Source organism: Puntigrus tetrazona, chromosome 3 (assembly GCF_018831695.1).
Source record: "Puntigrus tetrazona isolate hp1 chromosome 3, ASM1883169v1, whole genome shotgun sequence".
Classification (NCBI taxonomy): Eukaryota; Metazoa; Chordata; class Actinopteri; order Cypriniformes; family Cyprinidae; genus Puntigrus; species Puntigrus tetrazona.
The window spans coordinates 22,044,937-22,065,186 of NC_056701.1; the positions used below are offsets into that span (position 1 = coordinate 22,044,937).

The 20,250-nt window shown below is 36.7% G+C and overlaps 1 long non-coding RNA gene across 1 annotated transcript in view; it reads left to right on the plus strand.

Annotated features, from left to right (window-relative positions):
- The window catches only part of LOC122341843, a 54,050-nt gene that overhangs the window by 9,055 nt on the left and 24,745 nt on the right, over positions 1 to 20,250 (plus strand). The window contains exon 2 of the long non-coding RNA XR_006250495.1: positions 19,041 to 19,162. This is a non-coding gene — a long non-coding RNA (uncharacterized LOC122341843). The remainder of the gene's footprint in view (positions 1 to 19,040; positions 19,163 to 20,250) is intronic.

Genomic DNA, 20,250 nt, shown 5'->3' on the forward strand with positions numbered 1-20,250 from the left:
AATTATTATTATTATATTTAATCATTTTAATATTTTATTTATTACCATTTAAGGATTTCAGTTAGATTTTTAGTTCAGCTTTAGCTTCTATTTTATATTTTATGCTTAATCCTTTTTTTTAATTAGTGTACATCATCTCTTTTTGTTTGTATTTAGTATATTTTTAGTATATCTTAAATATTTTTATATCTTAGTATATATTTAGTATATATAGTATAAGTATATAAGTATATATAGTATATTTGTATATTTAAAAAAAAAAAAACATTTTATCTGACTTTAGCTTTATTATTTAATAGTTTTAGTTAACGATAATAACCCCGATAAGAATGTTAGGCAAAACAGTTTGCTCTATTAAGGCTGGTCCTAGCGAGAACTGACGATATAATTGGTGAATCCGATTCATGTAGATAGTGGAAGTACTTCTTATGTTATCTTTCACTACCTGCAGTATTTTTATGGTGTTTGTCCCATGATACCTCAACCCCTTAGTGTATCTACTGCACAGTTTTTCTGGTTCCCGTTTTAAACAGTGCTCTAGTGATTCATCAACTCAAACGGTTGTTTGTGTTAATATTGGCCATAAATGTTCAGGTCAGGCTAGGATGTGTGCGTTTGCCTGCTCACAGCCAACCATAAATGATGTAGTATATGAGTGGGCGTGTCCTCCACTCTGCTCATGTTTAATTCCTCAGTTAGCCGGTGACCCCGCCCCTTTCTGCAGTGTTGGAGCAGCATGTGCTGTTTATTATGCCGCTGAATGAAGAACCAGCTCCAGCGTGTCCTCATTCTGTCTCCTTCATTGAGAGAAACGACCAATCAGCCTCCTCTGCTTCAAATCCGCAGATTTGCACGAGCACTCTTTGATATGACATTGCTTAGATGGCTAGCATACTTCTCTCCTCATGGTTTGTGTGAATTCATGCAGGTGGAGAAGCGGAGAGAGTGAAAGTGGAGGATGGATGGATAGATAGATAGATAGATAACACCCTGTGCTTCACTGGAGTCTTGGACTCCCTCGGAGGAGCAGTGGATTCCAGCACTATGCTGGATTATTAATGAGTGTCTAGCTGAGAGAGAAAACCCAACCCCAAGAGCGCACACATACTGAGAAAAAGGAGGGAGTGGCTGAGAGAAACGAGCGCAGGAAACGAGATAAAGAGAAGAAATCGCAATGAAAGAGTGTATCGCAATGGGAAGGAGATAAATAGAGCGACTGAATGCGCTACAAAGGCAAGGAAATAAAGTAAAACACAAATGCATTATGAACACGTGCAGCGTTTAGCATGCGCTGGCTGGTCCACAACACCCAGCAGGCAGGTGAGATGGCAGCCAGTATGGAAATCAGCTCATGATAAAACATTCTGTGTTTGTGTGTGTTTTAGGGTGTGTCTTTGTGCGACGGTGGAAAGTAAAATGTGGCCGCGCAGTTGAATGTTGTTTACACTAGCTTCAATAAATGGTTCTGACTGCTTTTGTTAGCATGCACAAAGGAAACACAGCTATCTCATGGATGGAGATGAAACATTTATGAGTTCTCTCTCTGTTTCCCATCATCTTCACTCGCCATGATGTAACGCCATGTTGTTTAGACTCCCTTCATGGGTTAATACTCTCAAATTCGATCATCTTGTCGATTTTTGTCAGACACAATCCATCTGTTGATTACAACCGACAGGGGCTGTGAGACGTGAACTTTGTTACTTGTTACTGTCATTAATTGACCCCTTCATATAGCTCCATACCGATATGACCTTATTTTTGTTATTTTTGATGAAATCCGAGAGATTTTTTAACCCTGCATACACATACCATGTTCAAGGCCCAGAAAGTAGTAAGGACATTGTTGAAAGGGTCATTGGATGCCCATTTTCAAAGGTTGATATGATTCTTTAGGGTCTTAATGAAAAGTCTATAACATATCTTCATTCAAATTTCTCAATAGTAGTGTAAAAACATCCTTTTTACCTTGTCAAAATCAGCTCTTTTTTTTCCAGCAAGCTATTTAGGTTCATATTCCTTTAAATGTTAATGAGCTCTGATGACTCTGCCCCTCTCTTCCATGAAGTGATGAGCAAGCTGTTAACTACAGCCGCATAACTGGCTAACTAGCATATTATTAGGAAAGATTTGCAAAGATTCATGTACTTTCATACATCTTCTGCAGATGAAGCTGAATGGCGAACGATGTTGTTTACGCATTTAGGCACATCCAGGAACTGTGCATTCCCTTTAAAATGAAAGTAACGTTAATCCTCCGAGTCTTAAGTGGCTCAGATGTGGGAGTTAATGACGACTGCTATATTCATTATTGCATCCAACAACTAAACACTCCAATCGCCTAATCAGAGACATTCTTGTTTTCCCCTGCACCGGAGTCAACACAATGGCAGACATCTCAGCTCAGGGCAGGTCTAAAGTAAGACCGCCTTGTCAGTCAACAGTTATGGGAGGGCCTGTGCAGAACTATATCTTTCTGACGGAATCTCAGAACGATTTGAGAGAGAAGATTTTTAAATATTTTAATTGACAGATTATTAAGAAAGTGGTTGACTTTGGGATTATGTATCCAGAAGTTTGAAAATGCTAATTTTCAGGTTTTAAGACACTTTCCAGTTGTACTCTGTTTATTTTCATCATTCACACAGTGAAACAATTATAATGCCTCTCTATTCAGGTATGCAACACTCACTTTTCGCAATCTAATCAGCAACTGATTGATAGCCGTTTCACCCAAAAGCATGCCACAGTATGGTAGTAAAGTGGGTCGAATCTTCTCTTTTTTACATAAAGGAAAAATATCTATAAAAATGAGTTGTTGGTATAGAGAATTATCACTGCACAGATCATCCCTGAAGAAGTGTGGAGAAAATGACACAAAGTGCTTAAACCAGAAGAGCCTGACCTGTGGAAAAAAAATGCAAGGCTGAATCCTTCCTGGCAGCTTCAAACCAGATGTACATAAACCACTCTGATGAGTCAGCTTGATGTTTGGGGTCTTTCAGAGAGTAACAGCCAAGAGCTATTTATCAGCGTTTCCTTAAAGTACCTCATTGTTAGTCATCAGTTAGATGGTCGGCATTGTTAGTTGTGTTAGCTAGAAAGGGCCAATAAAACTTTTGAATCTTAAACGTCTTTGCCAGGCCAGGGGTCTTGCGTGTTGCGTTCCCTCTAATCATTTGCAAGGCAGTTTTACTGAATATTTCTTCCAGAGCTATAGCACACTCGCTGGCACATCAAAGATTGCTAGCATTATTGTCTCTTTGTTCTTTGGTTGGCTAGTTTCATGTGATTTAGTTTCTCTGTAACGCTTAGGCACAATTTGAATTGTCACTAAAAAACTTTTTTTTTTATGCGCTCTGTACACAAGTCTGACTGTTTAATGTCAACATGAAATGACATTTGGAACCAATTTCACTTCCGCAATGTGTCTGACTTCTTAGTGAAACAGGAGAAATAGGAATGTGGTGTATTAGGGAAGTAAGAGGGTCAATTTATCTCGCTGCCTAATGAAGCTACATGTTAATCCTTTAGGTCATGGGTTTTTCGAGCTATATTTTCGAAATGTGTTTTGTTAAAGTGAACTGTAACTGGAGCAACCAAGTAACATGTTCCATCATGTAACTTGTAAACTTTTCTATCTATGACCTGTACAACTTTTCTCCTTTATTCATCCTCTTTTTGTTCTTCTCTGCTCCTCCTATCTGTTTAGCCGTTCCTGACAGTGACAGTGCTCCCGCAAGGTAGTCACACCGGTTTAACAGCGGGGACAGGTGGCATGAATGGATTCACACATTCCAATGAGTTTCTTAGCCCAGGAAGATTAAGAGAAGGACATGGCAATGTAGTGAAACGTTACAATTTCCTCGTCTTGCAGTCACATTACAGAGCATCATTTTAGCTCCACCTTTGAGACAAACTGTCTCCAGATAATTCAATGAATTTGCATATTTTCTCAGGCCCTGTGCCAAATGACAGGCACAGGTAGAGTGAATGCATCAGTTTTCAGACAATCGCAGAGGTTCCCAACCTCCAAGATATTTGCAATAAAAATCTTGATATTTTTGTCTCTTAGAAATGCACATTTGACAGTAGCTGGGATTAACAGTTGAAGTAGCTTGAGTTAGGATGCAGATGTAAATTTGTGGTCATTATCAAAAACAACATCTAGAAAAATACATTTAGATCACGAGTTAAAACCACACATGTAACGTAGTGCCATGGTAAAATAATTATATTGGTATTAATAATAAATACACTTCCCATGAAATAGGAAAAAGCTGAAGTCATTGGCAATAGGCAGGTGTAGCAAAATGTTTTAGGACCTGATGATGGTGATTATGATGCTGATGTAATTTATTAATTTTATTTTAAAACAACAGTTCAGTTCAGTTTTTTTGTAAAATAAATAAAATGCAGTGAGCCCTTTGTTTTGACAATAGCCAGTTAATTACTTCTTTTCAATACATGTTATTTTCTCAAAAGCACATTACAATCAAGTAATTTATACTCCGAGCACACAGAGAGATGAGTTTGTGTAGAGCAGCATTTGCTGCAGACTGAGGACTCAGAGACACAGAAAACAAAGGATCATGAGCTTCTTGCATGTGAAAGAACAATGCCGTGCTTCGTCGGGAAACATGTAGCGCATATATAATTGTAGTTATCTCATGATTGAAGTTTTGTTTTATTAAGCACTACTATCCTACATCCAGAGTATGAATACATAGAATCACAGTTTGATGTTATCAAATGTTTACTGTCGCATTAGAGTGAGAGGAAAACAAATGGAAAGGAATGGAAGCTAAAAAGTGAAATACAAAGAGAAAAAGAACGAAAGGCAGAGGAAGAGAGAAAGCGTTCAAGGCACTGTTGTAAACAGCCACCTTCAGGCACTCAGACACATTGTTCTGATAAAGCTCAACTGTGACGCATACATGTGTGTGTGTGTGTATGTGTGTGTGTGTGACCGTTTTTAAACTACGTGCCAAACCTGGAGATCCTTATGCAGGCTTGCTAGCATTAGCCCTGGAGGCTGATAACATCTGGAGTGGCTCAAATCACCACCGTCCTCCCCCCGCTTCAGACTCCAGCGCTGGAATTCCTCCCTCTGCCATGGGGGGAACATTTAACATCTAATACCACTCGGGAATCACAGCAAAGTGGAGCATGATAGCAAACCCCATTTCAGCTCCGGAGAGCCCCTTTGAAGTGGAAATTGTGTCCCTAGGAGTCACACGCCACCATAAAGTGGTCAAATGAAGTCAATGACCATTTCCTCATCCTCCATGGTGCTGTCATTTCTGGGTTCTTTTGAAGTGACTAATGATTTTCGGTCTACAAATAACAGCACGAGAACATGAAAGACACCATCTTCACACAACGCTTTTATATAGGCAGTTGACTGCCAGTAAAATGGTTGTATTAAAAATGTTATGTTTTTGAAACTTTGATTTTCATTGCTGACCAGCGTTTTTAATTTGTATAAGCTATAATATCAGATTCATGATCAATTATGAGCCATCTCAAAGTTATTTTTGCGTTTTTTTTTTTTTTCACTAGGTTATGATTAGGTAATGAATTGTTTATATTATATTATTTTACTGTAGTAGTAAATATGTATTATTACATGTTATATATTATATCTTACAACCTTAAAATACATTCAAATAAATTAATATTATTTTACAGTTGTATATATTAATATATCGTTTAAAATTTAATTTATTACTGTGATAAAGCAGATTGTCAGTATGTATTCTTAAGCGTCACCTGATCCATCAGAAGTCATTGTAAACATTTCTTATTATCATCATCAATTTTAAAAAGTTGTGCTGCTTAAAATAATGTTTTTGTTTTGTGGAAACCATGGCTTTTTTCGAGAAATGGAAATTTCAAAAGAATTTAAAGATGTCCTTACTGCCACTTTTGATCTAATGAAATACCTTTTTTTGTATCGCGCTTGAAATGTATCTCTTTCTTTTGACCTTGTGACGTTTCTCTATTGTAGATGTTTCAACATTGTGCTCTTAAAGGCCTTTTGCTTCCCAGAATCCTCTTTCTAGCAGCACTTTACTGAAGACCGCTTTCAACTGAATGTTGAATAACTACGGCCTGACATCCTCCTCTGCAGAAACGCATAGAAATAGTCTCATGAATCGTGTGAAAAGAGAGAGAGAGAGGTGTTTGATCTGATGTCTGATGTTCCTGAGATGTGACAACCTCTCCTTTCTCTGAGACCCTTTATTTCTGTAGGGAAGAGAAGAGAAATGTCATTTTTTCAGAGATTTCTCGGTCTTGTTCTCTCACTTTCTCTCCCAGTTGGAGAGATTTGTCCTTGTGAGGGCACAACGCTCTCCACTGTTTCAGCACACTGTGCTGGCTAAAAATACCCTCCACCCCCTTGGCTCAGCATCCACTGCCCAGTGTGGGCCAGAGAAAAGAACGAGGAAGGGAGACCAAAAGGCGCTGAGGGTGGGTGAGAGATAAGAAGAGGGGTTCGAGTGAACTCCAGCTCTTTCTTTTTAGTTCCTGCTGAGATTCTTCCACCCCCAGGTATGACGGCAAAATGCGGGGCTATTTTCGATGGAGATTTGTCATACTGAGAGCCTTAAACACCACCAATACAATGATGTGGGCGTTAGGCAATAACTCCAGTCTAACATTGTGTACTAGCCAGGTGTGACACAGCAACTTTCTAGTTTCTAGAGTAACTTTTCTGCCCACACTCAATATGAAAAGCATGTGTGAAGGAAGAGAGCTCGTCATCTGAGCTAGTCAAATTTAACGTTTGGGATTTCTCTGTGGATGAGCACCTGGTGTGATGTAACCGAATGAGATGTCATTATTATAATGATTTCATCCATAAACCTTTTCAAACATCGAATTTTGAGTAGAAGTAGACCAATAATAGGTTTTATGTTCACAGGACAAAACAAAGAATACACTAATGAATAAAAAAGAAACTTTGTTTAGATAATAATGGCAATAAGAATAATTGTTGTTGTTGTTATAAACATTAATTAAAAATGGCTGCATAAATATATAGTGCCATAAACAATAATATAATGTTGTTATTATTACTGATGATTATGTCACTACTACTAATAATGTTTTTGTTCCTTTTTGTAGTAGTAGTAGTATGTCCATTATGGATGTCTTAAAATCAGTTCTTAAAAATCAATATAATAAAAAGATATTATTGCTGAATCTACAGCACCATGTAAAAATGAATTATATAATAATCAGAGTTGGGTACAAAAAGTACAAAGTACACTTCATAAACCCAAGTTTGGGAAACCTGGATGAAATATAATGTTTAATGCACTTCATGTTGTTGTTGTTAATAACAACCAGTAGACTTTTTCTTACTCTTTGCATTTGTATTTTGATATGGTACATATTTAAATCAAGGTTATATTTAAATCAATGTAATAAATGAGTTGGGTCAAAAGTAATGAAAAAGTAATTGAATTATGATCTAAAATGTTTAATGTTAAGGATTACTTTACTAACTACAGTTAGTGCTGATCAGAATTACATTGTGGTTCTTGCGGTCTGAACTGACAATGAGACAAAATGTCTTCCATGAACAGTTTTGTTTGATTCACAAGCGTTAGCTCTGTTAATGAACTGAACCAAAAGCATGCAAACTCGCTAGTTACCAGCTTAAATCATTCAACGAAATAACATCTGGCTCACTTACTGATTATACTTCCATTAACTTGTCCTAGCAACAGCAGACAGTTTAAGGAGTCGCTATGCTAATGGTAAACCCTTTTACTATTTTACGAGCATTTAATGCCCAAATGTCTTTCAAGGTCAGAACTGATGAATCGGAGAATCAGTGGACTGGAGGAGTCCTTCTAATGGACATGCTAATGAGTCTTTAATTGAGTTGTAGAAAGATGTCTCTGTTGCACCTCTCACCACAAATGAAGACATCTCAGGAGAGCGATCATGCAGCCGGTTTCTCAGAGGAATTCCTCCCATAGATCATCTGCAAGTTGCAAGTTAACTAAGATGAATCAAAGCATTAGCTTTAATTAAATGAAGACCACATGACTATCATCATATGCAGAAAATGATGTTGCCAAGAAAGTTACTGACGAGGACTGGATTTAAAAAAACAAAAAAAAAAAAAACGAGGAAAACTAAATGTAAAAGATCCACAATGGTGATCATTGTAATTGCTAAATGTAAACTAATTCATATTTATGTTGACACTGATGTTATATTCTGAGGATGGATATGACATGAGTTAAAGTTTCATCAAATACAAAGACTATTATTTTGTGAAAACCAAATGAAAAGTGTGGTTTGTGATTGAAGTGTTACTTGGAGCAGTAAACTTCGCACAGAGCTTTGGGTGTGTCATCTTCAGGTTATTCAGGTCTTTTCATATCATGTCTTGTCTGTATTTTTGTCACATGACTCATTTCCCCTCTAGTTTGGTTGCAAAAGCCTTGTATTTTCTAGGTAATTTCATCACAATATATTCAGTTTTTAGTCATTTCCTGAGTCAGAAGATGTGTACGGGTAGTTGTTCCTGCCTTTCTTTCATACTATTATGAGATGAATGAACAACCCAACTCAGGCTATTTGGCAACCCAGCACTGTCTAAATATTGGACAGAACACACGCTGGGTTATTTTAACTCAGCTGGTTGGGTTAAACATGCTGGGTTGTTGTATCTAAGTCATCTGTTGGCTACATGATGTGTACAGGAAGTTGCTCCTGTTTCCAGTCTTGCATTGCGTTATATGTTTTTTCCCTACTATTATGAGATGAATGGATTCATATGACTCACTAACATAAGCTTAAATATCAACATATGTGTAGTTATGCGTACCAAAGTGTTGAACCTTCATAACTAGTAGCCTCAAGTACTAGCTTTCCTAGGCTTCTCGTTTAAACAGATTATGTGATTGATTGATCTGCATTTTGCTCGATTCAATGGGTCAAGCACTTAGTATGTGAGCGCAAACAAGCTTTTTCACATCTACACACACCTGGAGGAGCCTGAAGGATCTAGTTTCAGAGAAGATTTGGAAAGCGACCGTGACAATGGCTCATTTCAGGTTCGGCACAGGTACTCGAGACAGAATATCGCCGTGTTCCTTGCCAAGAGCCTTAGGTGACTGAGTTGTTATGAAGTTAGTGATGGATTTGCGGTTTCGTATTACCTCTGTGTGTCATCTCTGTTTGTTATGATCCTTGCGGTAAAGTTCCTGCCTTCTCGACACGTCATGACATGATATTTATCGACTGTCTTTTTCTAGAGTGGAACCAAACCCTGAATGTTGTGGGAAGATTCATTTTGCATTGAATTATGGTTAGGTTTTGTAGTAGATAACATTCAGATGGTTTCTTCCTGTCTAGAAAACCAATTCCTGGCCGGAATGAGGAACAAAGATAGCTATAAGTCTAGCTTACCCAACAATTGGATCAAGATCACACTGTCCTCCTGGCTTGCATCTCACTGTGACCTTTGACCTTCTCTTTGCACATACAAGAGCTCGGAGGCTGACCTACATTGTCATTCAGGGCTGGGTGTGAAATTGCAATTTTCTGCCTGGTTGATGCAGTAATGAGAAATTGATGTAATGAGACAGCATTTAGGAGGAGGAGTTTACAAGAGAGCCAAATGCCACACTTTCAGCATCTGTTGTCTCCTACAGGCCTCTATGCTGATGTGTTTTATCTTCTAGAACACTTTGAAGAACCCAATTCATGCTTTTCTCTTTGAAAGTACAATTGAGTGCCAAGCAGTGCCTGTGTTAAATGCATCTCAAATGCATTTTTTTCTTGGTAATGCAGCAGTATCTCAGTACCATTGGACACCAACTGGTTCATTGGTAATTAACTTTGTTCCATTTTCTTTTTCTATTTTCCTGCCAAATTAGGGGCCATGTTTTAATTTGTAATATTCAGAACTCCATGGCTCTTTGACAGTATAATGACAGCTTCTCTCAAGCGTGTTAATGTGGCTCTGCTCTACATCTGCAGTGTTTTGTAGAATGGAATTTAAGTGCAGTTTTTTTCATAAGTTAGAGCTTGTCATGGCACAGATGGATGTAAAGCACTATTTTGTTTGTCCTACTGAACCGATGATCTGAAAGATCTGGATTAATTGTGTCGGCGTGAGTCTCCCTTTGAGTCTCCCTTATCCCTGAAAAGATAGCAGGTTTGTGAGAGGGTATATTGCAGTTTGGTTCATTTATTTTTGCTAAACCAAGAAGCGTTTCAAGATACATAATGGTTCTCCCAGCTTGATTTAACTGTTAAAGGTTTAACTGTTTTAAATGTGGCAGCAATAATTCAGATGTAAATGATCATCATTATGATTTACCTGCTTCTTATTTTTGCATAATTATACTAGTTGACAGGCTAATTATTTTGGATTAAATAATTCAATTAAACTGCTATTAATTTAATTCCATTTAAGGATTTAAGTTTTAATCCTCAATATTTTAATGAGTCAGAAGCATAACAGAAACTTTATTCAGTCTGTAATGTACATTTATTATATGTACAGTGTTTCAGTTTAATGTTTCAGTACATTTACAATTTTATAATTATTATTCTAAAATAGCCAACTACGTAACGTTTTATTTAAGCCTAAATTTTTTAATCTGGAATGTGCATTTAAGAAAATATCTGTATTTATTTAATCTACAATGTAGTTTTTTTTTTAGCGTTAATCATTATTATTATAAAATAGCTGACTGTTACATGCTTTATTTTATCTGTAGTGCATAGTTTTTTTTTTCATTATTCTATCATCTCTATTTATTTCTTTAGTTTTCTTTTATTTATTATTTTAATTTGTTTTATCATTATCTTTCCAAAATAGCTGATGGTGTGTAGTTTTTATTTATTATTATTATTATTATTATTATTATTATTATTATTAGTAATAATAATAATAATAATATATATATATTTTTAAATATTCTTTTATCCTTTGCATATCACTGAGTAAATTCACCAGTAAACTCACGGAGGATGATGCTGTTATTTATGAGATTAGTAGTTATCACATAATATTTTAACAATCCAGTATTTACAGTCCAACAATAGTCAGCTTTTTAGCTCTTGTTAGCTCTTTTAGTCTCTATACAGCAGGGCCTGATCTGCGCAGCTCTTCCAGTGCCCCCTGTCTTACCCTCTTTGCTCTGGGTGTTAAAGTCAGCAAAGCCACAAGCCTGAAGTCACAGCAGGTGCCCCAAACGACAAAGCAGATCAGGATGTTTTTAAAAGTGGGGAGCGATGCCATGATGTAGCCAGGGAAGTGTGTGTGATTGCGGATGTGGTAGTGGCCTAGCGGGCAGCAAATGTAATGCTGTTTTTGTTGTGATGAATGTGTTTAGCTCTAGGGACAGTGGCCAGGGAATTTGTCACTGCCTTTTTGTTGTTAGGAATAAGATTACATGTTGACCATGTGAAGAAATTACAGGTTCTGTAATTGAGTATAGTAAATGACAAAATATAGACTGTTCCTTGGTTCAGTGATTTAAACCTGATAGATATATGGACTTGTAATTTCTGTTTCATTTTAATATCCGACAGGGCCTCGTTTTTTGACTTCTGTGTCAAAACTTAGATTGAAAAAAGTTTTGGTATGTTTTGTCATGTAATGTGGAGGCCTTCTTGAAGTATTCATAAATAGTTCCGATTTTTGTCATTATTATCAGAAGAATTTCGTCTTCTTTTGAAAACAAAATAAGATATTTTGAATCAATAGTTTCCAAACTACAATTTTCTGTACATTTAAATTCATGTAATCAGAAATCAGAAAATTCTGTCAATAATTACTCACCCATCTTCAAAACACACATTAAGATATTTTTCATGAAAAGCTGCTTTTTTTTTTAACACAAAAATGATTCTCATAGCCTCATATAATTTCAGTTGAAGCACTGAAATCACATGGACTATTTTAACAATGCCCAAGTGTCAGTTGCGTAGCTGTCTATGCAAGGCTTCAGTTTTCAGAAAAAATATTGTAATTTGTGTTCAGAAGAAGAATGAAGGACTTGAGGACATGAGGGCGAGTAATTAAGGACAGAATTAACACTAAGCTCCAAAAGATGCAAAAAAAGTGTTCCATATGACTCGTCTTCTTTATTTGTAGTCTTTTAAAATGACTTTTTGTGGAAATGTAAGTTGTTTTCCCTTTTTTAAAGTGAATGAATTTTTTTTATTATAAAATATATATAAAAAAAACATCCTTTATAACCCAACAATTTATAACCCACTGCCTTTTTGAAACGTTTTTTTTTTTTGTGATCACCTTGTTTGTTTCCATCACCTTCTTTTAAATTCAAGGCAGCTGTTTGAGCATGTCAGTATTACCCTCTGCCCCACACCTCTTACAAAAGATAAACAGACTGGTTTTACATCTTACCATCCTTTCCTCCCCTACTTCCCAACATGCTGTAATCAAGATTTATCAGCTCCGAGGCAGATGGTTTTCCAGGATGCCAGCCGCAGCCCCCCTTCAGACCCTCGTGCTGGATCCTGAGCCCTGGGCCCAAGTGTTTGTCTAGACTTGAGTTATCTGCCTCATCTAGGAATGACAGGGCCCCTAACCTCCCCTCCCCATTCTCCTCCATCCCTGCATGTCTCCGAGGAATTAGGGTCATCCATCCTCAAGTACCCCTATGTTGCTAAAAGTAGCTCAGCACATGGCCGAGCTTTTTTCGTAGAACTGCATCCGGTCTTGTGGGTTCCTCAAGATCTCCAAAAATCCATAGCAACAATTTCTTTTTATACCTTTGATAACGGCGGCAGAAACTCCAGCCAGCATAATGCCCAAGTCCTCGAGGGTTCCTGAGTGCGTTCGAAGAGAAAAAAAAACTCTTTCATACAATTTAAGTCTGGAGTAATGAGACAAGACCGTTTTTTAATTTAAAGCACAAGACTTGAAAAGAATAGAAGGGCAGGCGTGACGCTGGTTCTCGTTATCAGCTGGCTCGTGAATTGGCCGTAGCAAGTGGCGGGACACGTGTCCCTCTCTTTGTTTAGCCGGAGCTTGAATTGGCGCCTTGGATGGGACCTATTCATGGCTGGACATAAGGCCGTCTTTGAGAGCTGTGGCTTGCTGGCTCTCATTATCCTCATTGTTGCATTCCATTACACCTCATTTTTTGCCTCACTTCAACAGGGACTTTGGACAAAGCCCACAGTGTGAAAGGAAGCAGTCCTGCTAAAAAACGGCAGAACTTCGAAGACGAAGGAACACCTCTGTTATCTCCCTGCTATAACATTAAAAAATAATTGATATTAGTATATTATATCAGATAGCCAAGCGATATAATCCAGTTTGAGTTCCTCTCTGTTTGATATGTTGCAGATGTAAGAACTTTGCTGGAGATAGTGTGTATGTGACGGACTCAGTGTGTTTGTCCGAATGTCTTGTGTTGGATTGTGGATAGGGTCACACATTATGAGGCTGTTGTAGATGCCTTTAGATATCCCATAATGTAATCAGTTTTTCTATTTGCTTTTTCTCAATTCAATTTCAGTTTAATTTAAAGAGTATAAATTTGAAAGTGCCATGATTGTTTTGCATAATGTACTGCCTGAATACACACATAAATTACATGAATTATGTATGTGTCTCTGTGTGTGTGAAAATAAATGAAAATAAATGTGTGTGTGTGTAATATATATACTTGTGTGTGTATATATGTGTATATGTATGTGTGTATATAATAAGCTTCATTTTTAAAATCATACTCCTTATCGATTTTATACATTTGTTCGTTTAATAAAAACTATAGATCGATAGATGGCACCTATTGTATTATTATTTTTATATAGTCACAATTATATTATATATATATATATAGATAGATAGATAGATAGATAGATAGATATACACATATGTATATATATAATTATAGTGTATAGTTATATATAATTATGTAAATATGTGCATCTTACCTACACAGTATTAATTGTATAACCATTTCATTGTTAAAAACTAACATCCAGGAATACTATATTGAAGATTAAACAAAAGTCAACTTTCATCCGTCTCTTTCTCTCTCCCGCTGTTTTCTTCATGTGTCACTGAAATATCTGTTCTTCTCACCGCCCAAATCTAGTTAAGTCAGTCTGTGTGTCGTCTCTTCACATAATGGCAGTTTTGTTCCTAACATCTCTCTGAGTGAATTTACATGTGTGACAGATTTCACATTCTTTCTGCCTACGTGCCGAGGTCCATTACGTCGCCTGTGTAGGAGTCAAGGGCTGCCCTTAGACAAAGTGAACAATCTCTCTATCCCTCGGTCCACCCACTCCTCGCTGTTTGACTAGAGGGATAGTCAGATACACCAGATGTTGTTTCAGTAATGCTGCTGAAATGAGAGATGTTAGATACCTGCTGTCTGAAGCCTTGATTTGTATCCCCTACATAGATAACTACAGCACAGCCTGGCTTTGATGCTATCTGATGACAGGCTAACTTAAATGTCACTGGAGCCCTGATGCCGATCACTGCTATAGCAATCACACTTAGATTAGATTATTTCTGTGTCAGTTAAAGAAAGTGAGATCAATCTGGCAGCCAATCTGCAAGCCCTCCTATCTTTATCAGGCACTGAAAAAAGAGGAAAGGAAGTGTAATTTTCTATTTATATATATATATATATATATATATATATATATATATATATATATATATATATATATATTAAAAAAGGGAAGTGATAACAGGTACTGTGAAATGCCTTGATTAATCGTGCACACTGGACATATGCTCTCATTTGCTTGCTGATTGTATGTCTGACTTGTTACCATGGTGATCCTCATGTTATACATATATATGCCTTATAACAGAAATTTAGGCATCAGAGCATTTTTATAATCAGATCAGCAGTGAGGGCTCACAGCAGATAGCTCAGTTAACTATCTCATTTTCATTCTGAAGGAAATACACACAAAAAAAATCGACCTGCCTTGATGAACAGGGATATGTGACAACACCTTAGGTAGCAGTTTTGTTATGTTTTGTCTGGAATTTGTGGCTCATTTACTCACCTGTTGTTTTTTGATCGGCTTGTGGTTTTACCTTATTTTCATTTACATTTTTTATTTATTTTTAATTTATTTTAGTTTTATTATTATTATTATTATTATTATTTAGTTTATTTTTCATTGTAATTGCTTATTTTCTGTGTATATTTATATTTAGTATATATTTAATATAGTATATATTCATATTTATATTTTTGTATATTTGTATTTTGTATTTTTGATATTTGTTATTGAAATTTAAATGTCATTATTCTCAGTATTTAGATTTTTCATGTCCAGTTTTATCTTGGCCAAATATTGTCATATCCTAACAAACCATACCATACCAACCACATGCAAATTTATTCAGCTTTCAGATAATATATTAGTCTCAATTTAAAAAACTGACACTTTTCACTTGTTTTGTGGTCCAGGCTCACATCTGTACATTTCATTCATTCATTCTTAATTTATTTGATTTATTATGCTTTTTTTGTTATTACATTTTATTTTTGGCCAATTTTATGAGTGGAAGCACTTTGGTTTGATCGTGAACCAGGCTCAGACCTGCATCACCGTCTCTGGGCCACTGGGCCACGCTTCAAAATTGTATGAATGTATAGGTGTTCAATGACCTGCATAAACTCTTTACTCCTAGCTACAAACTCTTGCACAGGACCTTAGAAAGGTCAGTGCGCTTAATGCTGATGCTTAGCTGCACCTCCCCACCTCACCAATTACTGTACATCCTGCTCCGTGTTGCTCAGAATGCGTCGCGTCTCACTGAAGCAATTTGACGTGTCTGTTTGTGTGGGCGTGAAATGTATGTTCTATGCTTTAAGCATGCCATTTGTTTTTATGTTTACAAGAATACGCATATGTTTATATGGAAAATTACTGTGGGTGAGAGAGAGCATGCGAGTCTCTCTGTCCCCTCTTTGTCACAGCATCAGCATTTGCGCGTAATTGTATATTTATATTGTTTGTTCCTGAGCTGCATGTAGAGAGCATCAGCTGGGTTTCAGATCTAAAATCCCATTGTTTTCTCTTTTGAGGAACTGCTTTTAACGGTAACTTAATCCGTGATTCTGTAATAAAATCACTAGCAATATGAGGGTTGCAATTAAAAAATCGTGCTACTTGTGAAATCACTTCCATGATTCACTTCTCTAAAATCTCAATCTACTTTATAGATTTGCTTATATCTGCATAAGTATATCTTGCTATAAATGTGAAATATGCATATTTATAATTTTGTCCAATGATTAATTGTCATTAATTGCTTCTAAAATAATGTGTATGTGTATATTTTTATTCATGAATACACACATATTAATGTACATATACATTTAAGAAAAAAATTATGTTTACATATTAATTATAATTAGGTACTTGTAGTATAATATATGTATATGTGTGTGTGCATATATATGCATGCAAATATTTTCCAAATTTAAACTGTATTCATGTATCTTTATATATACATAAAATTTACACAGTGCACATGCGTACTGTAGATTATGTAAACAAAAAAATATTATTTTGGATACAATTAATACACACACAGAGCGGTTTAAAATGATAAAGAACATTAAACGTTTAAAAGTCAAAAACGTTTCCAAGCATTTCAGGTGAAGTGTGTAGTTTCTGAACCACAAATGTGAGCAAACGGAATAGAGCTGTTCAGTCATGATGTTAATTCGTAGGCTAACCCAGAAGGCTAATTCACCATGTGTTCCCTGTGGGCTTTTAGAATGGTGCTTCTGAGTAAATTAAAGTCCCATTACTTGAATAGACTTTGACATTTTGTTCCGAAACATAAAGTGCACTGTCATTCCTCAAACATAATTTTTTCAGATTTTTTTTTATTTTTCATTGTCACTACTGGAAAAACACGATACATTGTTTTTGTCTCACTTTCTTTCTTGATATTCAGTCAGCATCTGGCTACACTGAACAATACTTTCGGTTCACCCACTCAAATTTCACACCCACTTTAAAATCTGCATGTGTTGAATCACCTTTTTGTCATATATAGACTCCAGATCTCTTTTTTTGGGAAGCAAAAGAAGCTTTATCTCTTCAGCGAAGGTGCTGATGACATTGGCAGATGTCCCCCACACGCTGTCTGCAGGTAACGTAAGGCGCAGCTCATCTGTCGGCCTCGTGTTTTGGCTATGGTTTGCAGTATCTGTGTCCCTTCTCTGTGCTGTAAGGGGTTCAGGTATCACCCACACAATATACACAACAGGGCCGTATATCAGCACAGAAAGATGAGAAGTTTGTTTGCCCACTGCTCTCCAGAGCCTCCGACAGCCGTCTGGAAGGCGCGTTTGTAAAAAAGCAAAGTAACTGAAACTGTAAAATGCTGCAAAAATACTTAAAGCTGAAGTTTTACTGCACCACCGACATTATCAAAAAGGCATACAGACGGGATTGTGTGCACACAGGTTTCACGAACACTCCCCCCATCTGCCATTGGTCGATCAAGGAGTTAGCCCCGCCTATGGGGCTACAGTATGTTTGTGTTTTTGACTGAAGCGCAAACAAACAGCTAGGTTTTAATGGCGCCACAAAGACGGTTTACACTTTATGTGGGATAGGGCTGGGTGATAAATCGTTAATATCGCACTTGGAATGAGACAAAAGCTGAATCCTGTTCTGTGATCAGTAGTAACTCTCCATCCGAGGTACTCTCACATGGAAACTTGTGGAAGATTTAATTGATTTAATCGATTCATAGCTTTCAACGTGACTAATAAACACGACTATGACGATATATGGTTTATCTGGGTTTTTATTATAATTTTCTATTAAGTATATAATAATGCAGTGTGTATACAGTGTGAATACTATGAAATATGTTGCATGCCTTTTTTTGTACAAGAAGCCACATAATCTTACTGAAGTATTTTGTCAAACACTGGACTGACATTATAAAGTGACCTTGTTTTATGTATCCAAACAAATATCGCAAAAATGAAAAGTTTAGGCTACCCTAAACCTAACCTAATGTTGACATAAGCAAACATGAGATAAAATTACATGTGCTCTCAAAATAACACACTTGTTTTTTTTTGTCTTTCATGGGATGGTATCCAAGAACCTCACACTTCACAAGTTTAGTCCTGCACCAGGTGGGATACAGAGCAAGTGCATGATTTTAAAGGCCAAAGGCCAAACAGATACAAATGTATTATTTTACCAATCATGCACTGTGATAAAAGTCGAAGCCGCTGGGATTTTATTGTGCAAGAGGTTTGTTCGCGCCATATCATATTTTTCCCATAGTTAATGATACCAACCAAATGTGTACCCAAAGACGCAAACAGCTCCAGGCACAATGTCACATTTCATAATGCACAGTTATTTTTTATTACAGTAGCTAATTACAATATGGTGTGAATGCAGCAGAAGTCTTAGTTAATTAAAAAAATTGCCCCCGTAATCCTAATTTGTGTTAAAATAAATGTACGTATAGGTAGTTTTCGGAGCTTAGCAAAATTGTAGGAAAAGGTCTTTTTGCTAATAAACCTATGTAGGTAATGCTAATAGTGCTTTTTGGCCTAGCAAACACGGCTAACTGTGCCATCAGATAATTGATGCTCTGTTTGCTTTGTGGTGTTTTTCTGTCAAGAAGTTGGCAGCTGTTCTACTCTCATATTCCACCTCTCTCTCTCCCCCTCACACTTCATCATCTCATCTCTAGAGACAAACTCGTCTCCCGTGTGTGCAGACGTGTAAATGCGCACGCTACATGTTAATTAAATCACATGTGTAGTGTTCCATGTTTTTTTTAGTGCTACAGTATTGAAGGTTGCGCATAGACACCCCTCCTTCTTAGGAGCCTCCGGCAACATACCGCTGAAGGTGCCGGTGGGATTTGTTTTGCTATAGATAGGCTCTCGGGCAAGATGCTAGATTGTTTGGCTCGCGATAGGGTCTGGAAAATGATGGCCGCTGTTTTTGTTATCATGCTTCTCATGTGCTGCTTTTGTTTTCTGCCTCTTATACAGAGCCGCTGAGGTTTAAATCTTAAGGAGATGGGACTTGGGCCTCTGCCCAAAGGAGAACGATTCCATCTCTGCCCCTATAGCTGTGACCGGTTTGCCGTGAGGCCCCGTACCCCCCTCTAATGGTGAGTTGACTCTCTCTATCTTTATTGGGGAAAAACAGGATGAACATTTAGAAATCGAGAATAAATCCCACTGTTATTCTTCAGTGAAATCTTGTAGATTGGATAGGGCTGGACAATGCATGTGCCTTCTAATCACAATTACAGTTACAGATGCCTCAATTATGCAATCACTCAAAGTGGCAATTAATCGTTCAGAGTCCACTTATGTTATTCTGCATGCTTATGGTGTTTTTTCTGTCTATGAAAAAACACATCATAATATTATAATGATATGTAATATATAATATTATAATACCGTTCATAGTTTTGCTTTTTAATTTAAAGAATAAACCAATCGGATGAATAATTCACATTTGAGGCTTAATGCTGTAGAAAAGCAATAAAAAGTTTTCACACGTGTTTTCAGCTCGTTTATGTTCATGTAAAAATATGGCATGAAGTTGCTTCAAACAATAGCGTAAATAACATTCAGTGTAAATTGTGATGATTGTAATTAATAATCGCAATTACAATCTCAAGAAAAATAACCAGCAATTATGGTTTTTGTCATAATCATGCAGCCCTAGTTTAACCGATCGCTTCCATGGTGTCATTGCATATAACAATTTCTTGTAAAGGATACAGTATTTCTGGTAAAGTTTACAGTCAACCACATAAAATGTCAAGCTGTCAAACTTGACAAATCCGCATTGGAAGTACTGATGATGTTTAACATACAGTTAACGTTTGAAGCAAAATTTCATTGTGATCATGATACAGCAAAATGTCCCACCACTTGTCACACCTGCTGCTGCTGCTTCCAACAAAATCTCAAGTGTCATCATTTTTATTGCTTTTTGCTTTATTGAGTCAAACCTGGTTAGGATGGTTGCACGCTAAAAGTCCCATCTGACAACCTTTATGCACCAGGCAAAGCCGATAGCCTCAGATAAACTGTTATATCAACGTTTCGACCTGCAGAAGGTATTCATTAAAAAAAAAAAACAAGTGGAAAAACTTTACCTTGGCTCTGTATGGTTGCCTCCTCATCATTTAACCAAAACACAGTTGTAATCTGCAGAAGCCATTTAAATTTACATTCTCCTCCA